The sequence below is a fragment of the Xiphophorus couchianus genome, chromosome 15 (genome assembly GCF_001444195.1).
Source record: "Xiphophorus couchianus chromosome 15, X_couchianus-1.0, whole genome shotgun sequence".
NCBI classification, from domain to species: Eukaryota; Metazoa; Chordata; class Actinopteri; order Cyprinodontiformes; family Poeciliidae; genus Xiphophorus; species Xiphophorus couchianus.
The window spans coordinates 20,401,977-20,410,667 of NC_040242.1; positions in this window are offsets into that span (position 1 = coordinate 20,401,977).

Sequence of the window (8,691 nt, forward strand, 5' to 3'; positions counted from 1 at the left end):
GGCTTCTTTTATTTGAAATCAACTCCTCCCTTAAAAACATCGCAGCATTATCAATAAGATTTTATGAACCAATAAACTGTTGCACTGGGTGGTCAATTACAGGGATGTCAATCTTTATTTTAATGGGAGACGGAGTTGCACCGTTGATGATATATGCCCGAGTGAAGCACAGACTGAGAATTAAACACATTTCTAGTGAAAACTACTGTTTGATGTGAAAGTAAGACAATGTAAAAAGCAAAACCATAAGTTTAAGAGAGCTCTGTTTCATGAGTATTTTGACAGCTTTATTATTATTTTTTGCTAGGTACTTACTATGAACAGAGACACTATGTCTCAGAGAGGCCAGTAAACAGAGTACTTCTGCCTTGAAAAAGCTCTAATCTCCAAAGTGTCATAAATGCTAATGCTGTTTATTAAAGCTTATAATTGACACTGGCCTACTGAACAAGTCTGGTGACATGTTAGAAGGAAAAAACATCGCGGCCACAACTTAGTAACTTGTGGAGACAACTTGTTTACTTTGTGGGAACGACTTAATTATCATGGTCAGAAGTAATTATAGCCATGGCTATAACTCGTGGCCATGAGTTAAGATATGGGCACGAACTAACAAAGCCAATAGTGTGCCAAGTAGCACTGGGCCTAGATATTTCAGCTTCCCAAGTTACATTGACTTTCCAATTTTTTGGATATGCTTTACAAAAACAAATCTATGAATTGGCAGATTTTCCACAAATACTGAACTGATAGGCGAGGCTTCATTGTAGCAGTCTTATGCAAACGTGGTAATAATTTATAGGTTTTAAAATCACGTTTTCATAATCCAGCTTGCCTTTTCCTTTTGGTTTTTAAACTGGAGTTGTCTAAAGACAAAAGACTTCTGGTCTTTTCAGAAGACGCGATTGCTTAGGTTAAATAAACTTGTAAGTAGGAAAAGGTTTGATGTCATATCATAAAGTTATTCATCAATTTGTCTTTCGGGACGTTTTGAGTTGGGTCTAAAGAACAGGGACGTTATCCAAATAAGTGAAGAAGACTTAAAGAAAGGCTTTCCTTTCAGGTCTTTGAGAGTAGCAAAAAGCAGAGCAGCTGTCCTGCATGTTACAAAAAAGTTGGCGCTTCATGATATCTTGGGGATGATCGTTCGCTCTGGCAGAAGCAATGGCAGCCTGAAACAGCTGACTGAGTAATTCACCCCAGGCTCGGCACGGCATCCACACAAGTAGGGATGAACAGTTCAGCGCACTGGAATGGTGGAAGGGCAGTGAAGCGGGAGTGGCCGAGCGCCGGAGCGGGGCGATGACTATCACAGGTACACAGATTTATGACAAAGAGCAGGACGTGTGAACGGCTGAGAACAAGGGAAGTCAGACTTACAGGTGAAAATAAAGGTGATAAATGCTCCCAGCTTTAAGCTATAAATCAACGTTTCACAGGTAAACAATTCATTCCACAGACAGTGAGGATAAAGTGGATGATGAAAATGTCTTCATGTCACCTGGTGATCTGTGATGTTTTCTCCTACATCCACAGGGGCAGCAGCGGCTATGACGTGAACGGTTCGACGGTATGAGCTCCCTCCATTACTTCATCATTCTCTCTTCCTGCCGTCATGTTTCCCTTCATCGCTCTGTCCATTAGTCTCCAGAGAAGCTCTGGGATGCAAGTTGCATCTATTGCAGTGCATTAGAAGCAATTAGTGGCTGATTATCAGCAATCAGTCAGAGGACGGACGAGGTTTTGAGACTGACCCATAAGTTCTAAACCACACAAAGTCATCAAACATTGAAGATGGAGTTGACCATCAAGAGAAAATCTGACGAGTTAGTAAAACAGCATCAGAAGCACTGAAGATCATTTTCTGTGCCGGACTAATACTTCTGTAGATCTGAATTATTTAATTGGAAATCACCAAATTTTTTATTATATATATATATATAGGCCAAAGTATATGCGAGTGCTTAGGACCCCCACGTCACCAGGGGGCCCCCAAGAGTAAGGAGTTAGCATGTTGAAAACATCCATCCATCCATTTTCCATTTCCCTTGTCCCTAGTGGGGTAAGGAGGGCTGCTGGTGCCTATCCAGCGAACGTTTCGGGCGAGAGGCGGAATACAACACAGAGACAGCCAGGACAAACAACCATGCACACACACTCACACCTAGGGAGACCAATTTACTTGACAGTCATGTTTTTGGACTGTGGGAGGAAGCCGGAGTACCCGGAGAGCATGGCCGTAGGTTTGGGTATGGACGGTCGTGACATGTCACGACCAATATTCAAGGGATATAAAATAGTCCCAACCAATTTTTGCCATATAAATAAAAAATAAAAAAAACATGTATTTTTTAACAAAAACAAAATAAATAAACGAAAATCTACATTGATTAGTTTAATATTTCAATATACTACGCAGTGGTAGCATTCATTTTAAATGCTGGTGAGTTGGTGAGTAAGTTGTAAGGTCCCACCAAAACTTAGACCAAACCTACACCCTTGCCGGAGAGAACCCGCCATGCACAGAGAGAACATGCAAACTCCATGCAGAAAGACCCCAGGCCGGGAATCGAACCCAGGACCTTCTTGCTGCAAGGCAACAGTGCAGTTGAAAACAATATATATATATATATATATATATATATATAAAATTATTTAAATTTTTTTTATTGAATAATACGAACTAAATTCTATTACACATGCTATTTTATAGTTGGTACACATGCAATGGATTAATCTGTTATGTTGTTGGCAGCTGCCACTGTTCAGGAAATGTAAGATATCAAACTTGTTAACTAGTTTACTATAAAGTCAGTGTTTTGTTGGCTGATGTTACTTTCAAACAGTTAAAATAACATGGGTTGTCTCACATGAAACTCTGCTTAAGCCCCCAAAAAGACTTGCATGTTTTTCTATGTAAATATTGTATATATACATTTTATTTCATTTCTGTTTATAGAACCACAATCAAGAACTTTAAATGCGACAGCTGATAAATTACACAGATCAAATGAATAAATAAATAGTTTATATAATTTGGTTTTTCAAAACTAATATAAATAAGTATAAATAAATAAAGAACGTGTTTTTTCTGCAAACTAAAACACAATTACCATGAATGAATGAATGAATGAATGAATACGCTAAATGTGACCACAAAGGGATTGTTGTAAATCTCACAAAAAACTGGATCAACTCTAATTGGCACATTAAGAATGGAGAACATTCATGACACCATTTCTGATTTGATGTGTTTTGTATGCAGGCCATTTATTAACAATTAGTATTGCTTACACATGTCATTCATTTGTTGCAGACAATTTATTAAATATATTCAATGTAAGAGACAGATGTCAAATATTAAAGCTGCTACTGGCTGCAGTCTGCAACACATCAAAAACGGATTTTGTCTGTCTGGATTACACATCCAGGTTACCGACGCAGTTCTGGCCAAAACCACTGATCTAATCCGTCGCTGAACCAATGAAATATCGGACTCAATTTCACAAAGTGCAGTGGCAAATTCTTTCATATTTTACCGTAGAACAAAAACATAAGAAATATTTTTAAAAATGCTGAAATTATATGTGCTTTTGGCATAAAAAACCCCACAAAACTTTGCATTAACATTTTAGATTATTTTTTATAATTTATTCAATTCTTATCTTATTTAAGCACTTATTTCATTAGGGTTTTTATTTAGAGTATTAGGGTATTTATAATTAGGACATAATACGTCCTAATTATATTTAGTTTATATAATTAGGACATATCCATATAAATAATGATCAAATCTGTGGGGTGTGGAACCTGAAACTGACAGTTCTTTCTATTCACCAAGACTCTATCAAGCTATCACTTTTGCATCACATTTTGTTTCCAATTCCACCCTGAGGTGTGGCACTACTGATAGATCACCATTTGCAATGGTGATCTATCTGAGCAGAAAGCAGGAAATGTAGCCCAAATGTTGGCTGCTTTGTTAAGAGCTGACAGATAAAACTGAATTTAGGAAACTTCAGTACAGCTCAAGAGTTTGACGCACTGACTGAAGAAAGCGGGAGTACTGAGGACTCCCAGGCAATGACAACAAGGGCAAAATATTGTAAATTCCAAAATCACCACAAACAAAACGACAAACTAATGTGCTTCATAAACTCAGAGGAGCGACATCCACCCACACGGAGAGACAGATATAGTTTTAGCAGATGTTCCTCTACCTTGAAATGTCAGCTGTTCATTGAACAATACATGCCTGAACCGAGAGGGAAACTGAGATCAATGCCTCCACAAAGGAAAAACTTCCAATGGTGATTGCGCGGAGGTATTTCGTTCCTCTCGGGTAGCTTTTACTTTTGTGTGCTGTGGTCAATGACCTTACTCTACAAGCTTGAGCTGGAGGCGTTGCCGCATGCAAGGCATGAAGGAAGCTCCGAAATGTTGCATGACTCTTTCTCATCGCCCTGGATCTGTTATGTAACCTGACAGGCTGACAGACTACAGGCCGATGTAAAAAAAAAACTCGATAGGCTAGTAACTGGAGAGGAGAAACTGGTGTTCTCACAGACCTGAAGACTGAGTTGCTCATTTCTTGTTTTTTGAACTTCAAAACAAAGGCCGTCCAACAATCTTCCCCTAACCTTTCTACTACGTCTATCTTTATTTAAGATCATGATAGAAAGTCAAATCTCATCATCTTCTTGCCTTCAGTCATTTATTAAATCCTCAGGAAACCTGATGGGGGTTAACAGCCAAATACAGATGAAACAGATAAGATTGATTATTAAAAGTTTTATCTGAGAAAGAGAAATACTGTAGCTGATGTCAAGTCCAGCATTATTGCGGGTTAGGGTTGCATTCCAAGTGCACAATAACAAGATGTACAATTTCCCAACCCTGAAGAAATGTTTGGAAGGTTTTGGAACAGAGCCATGTTTGAGAAAAGATGTGATGATTATTACCGTTCCAGAAAAGCAGGTATGGCTGAGTCAGAGGGATGTTTTCTAGATTTTGTTTGTAAGTCAACAAGTAAGAGTTCTGATCTCTGGCAAATAAAAGAAGAAGCCGGTCTGTTTTTGACACGATACACAACAGTGAGTTCCACTGAAATCTGAAGTGAGGAATCTTTAAGCAGGGTGATCTCCTACATGGAAACATTTGAGTTACTGTGTGCACTAGTCTCTCATAAATGAATTCAGTGTGTAGAGCATAGCAAAGGACAGAATCAACAGAAGTAATGCATTCTTCACAAGAAAACAAAACAGTCTCATCGGCATAAATCCAGAATTTACAATTTTATAACGAAGATGCAATGTTGCTTACAAAAATTGGCCCTTTAAATGGCTTCAGGACAGAACCGTGAGGAACACAAAGGTTCCAACTTTACAGTTGGAAAGCGAAAATTTTCAATTGTATAATGAAAATGTAACATTACTTCCAGAAATTGGTAATTTAAATGGTCTCAGGACAGGACTTTGAGGAACACCATGGAAAATCTTCTATCTTATCACTTTGCAATCTAACAGAGGCAGTTGTGTGGAATTAACTTGCTTAAAAATCAACTCCAGAAATTGTCTGACCAGCTTTTTTAAAGATATTAAATAATATTCTTAAGAACTCTAAGTAATTAAGTTCATCATGAGAAATACGACACATTTAAAACAAAGCATGTATTGAAAAAGAACTCAAAACTATTGTTTTATACCACTGTGTGACTAGAATCATAAACATGGTTAAACATATTTAATATCGTCAAGCTGCTTTTGCCTCGAATGTGAGATAACTCTCAGGAGACGAGGAGAAATGTTCTTAAAAGAATTTATTTTACAGAAATAACGAATAATGCGACACCATTATACAATTCCCTAGTTTTAAAATAAGTTAAAGGAAAACACTGATACGACACGTTCATATGGAGCTAAAGCTGTTGCTATTGCCAGCAGCTATCATGACACATGACTGAGACAGTTGCCTGCAGAATAATCACAAAGCAACATTTTTTAAAATACATTGTATCTGTGCTTCAAAAAGCTAAATGAGTAAATTTAGTTTAAACCACCACCGGATTCAAATAAAAAAAAGTTGTGAGCTGGAGTCTAGCTTTTCAAAATATATGTAATGGCATTACTCAAAACTATTCTGGGTATAAACTATATCGTTATTACTTTTTAAACCTTTTGTGTGTTTCTCTGTGACAGAGAAATGGAAGAACCAATGGGAGCACGAAATCAGGAGGAGGTATGCTTGCTCTAAATGGAAAGACGTTTAACGCAGAAATGTGAAGCCACATGTCAAAAGGTCTCACAATTTCCTCCTAAATTTTCAGAACAAGATTTGGAAGTCACGACAGGATGGAAATCTCACATATTGCCACCAAACACCCTGGAACGTTCTCAAACAGCAGCCAACGAGCCAGCCACAGTTTCAACTGGGCAGTAACGTCACAAGCACACAACATTCGCAAGACAAGGACTATCACCTGATGTTCAACATCCAGTTTTCCTAACTTGACATTGTACCAAACGGACAGATGGATGGAAAAGGGGCGGAAGACCAAGCTAGCGGCCACCTTTTCTCTCATTGTGACAGGAATTTACTTACCTAGATAAAAGCATTCCTTCGTTATCTGTGGACTATGAAGTTGTCTGAAAGTTCATTTCCATCGGAAAAATTCTGCAATTTAAGGTGATCAGAAAATAGGTTTCTCTTATTTACCTATGAGATAGTTAGCACATCTCATTCCAAACGTGTAAAACAATCACAAACATAAGCAGTAAAAAGCACCATACCCCTTTATAGCTTGCATGTACTTGTATAAAACTAGTTAGGATGTCTAGTCTTTTAGTCAATTTTCTGTTTGGCGCTATCTGCTAATTTGAACGTCTGTTATCACATTAAAGATAATTACTTTTAATTGTGATATTTGTTCAGTACAGTAAGTTGATTGTTTTTGGTTTTTATACCCACATTGTGTGTCTGATCATCAATTCAATGAATTAGGACTAGATTCATACTCAAACCATCAGTCAAACCTGATTGCCTTGGAGGGGTTTCAACGTGTCAAAAAACTCTGCAGTCTGAGTAAAGCATCTGCCACATACCATATATGCAATGACGTTACTTATTCTCATGCAGTCCTATGCAAACACTCTGTCTTCGCTGATGAAGGTTCGCTCAACTTAGGGTGACAGATGCTTGAGCCTAAAGTAAAACTGATGGCATGGTGTACTTTCTGACTAATTCAGCTAATAAATATTTCAGAAATTGGGACCACTAAACGCTGGAGCATTGACCCCATACTGTCAAGGCAGAATACTGTGCGTTCTATATCCCTTATTCCGATAAAGCTGCACTACAAAGAGCACAACCAAAGTGACGCAAATAGTTCAAAAGCATGACAAGGTTTGATATTACCAAAAAACTTCTGTTTCTTCACAAGACGTTAACCGCCAGACGTAAAAAGTAATGTCTTTCTCAAATATAGAACTGCATGGCAAGACAGAAAACAGTGTGACAGTATCTTTCTAGATACTGTCACACTGAGTCTCCATAATTCTCCATTAACAAAAATATTTCCAACTTTACAACATAAATATATTTACTGTTTGCTACAGAAACTACCCTTGATTTATTGTTCCCTCAGCTGAGTTTATTTACAGCTTCAAGTTGGGTTTTGCATGTTTTTGTTCCTCTTTTGGACAGTTATACCATCATCTTGTTCCTGGTGGTGGTATGATGTTTCTTTTCTTACCAGATATTTTTCTTGCCTGTTGAAGTGCTCAACTCTTGGTGAGAGATTTGTCTTGTACTATTCTGTTTAGGAATTTTTAAAATCTATTTTATTCTCCCTGTTCCAGTGGTTGAACAGTCTCCGTTCTGGCTAGGTGATGCATGTGAGGGTTAAGCTAAATTATGACCTGTAATGTAAACACTGCAGCTGATTTTAGTGGGAGAGGCGCCAAGGACTTCGTAGGATTCAAAGAAAACCATGCCTGAAAACAGGGTGGAGTCGCCATTCTTGTAATGCCTGTTGTCATGCCATCCGTTACCATATAAATCAACCGACCTGTTCAAATACCACAGGCCTGAATGAAAGGCATGTTTGTTTCCTGCCATGGTGCATTAAAGGCTGTGAAAACCCATTCTGTTCCATATTTGTGTTTTTTGTTAGGATATCATAGAGGAAGGGCAATAGTGGTTGGTAGAGGGTTGGGTGACCAGACTTACTAATCTGAATTGGTTCTGGGTTTTGAGACATACGACTCTTTTTTTTTGAGGATTAGTTCGTCATAGTTAATTCCAGGCAAAACCCTGAATGTGGGTTGGAGTTCTGTGTCCGTCATTATGCCTTACATGTCGTCAGTTAGCTTAATTTTGTTGATCACCACCTATTTTGTTGTCACCACCATGTCATTGCTGTTACTGATCACTCAGCTGTAATCACACCCTCCACTAATCCAGTAACCACCCTCCCAGACTGTTTACTGCTCTCTCTTCGTAGTTATCTATCAGAACCGCTTTGTGTATTCGTTTCAATCTCAGATTAAATTTGTTAGTATTTTTTTTTGTTTTTATCTGGATCTTTGAGATCTAGCAGTGAGATTTAATATAAAAGGTGTGGTTTCCATATCAACCTGCCCCTGGTCATTTTCTAGCAGCTCATCACAACTGTATAAGCGAATAACCAAAATG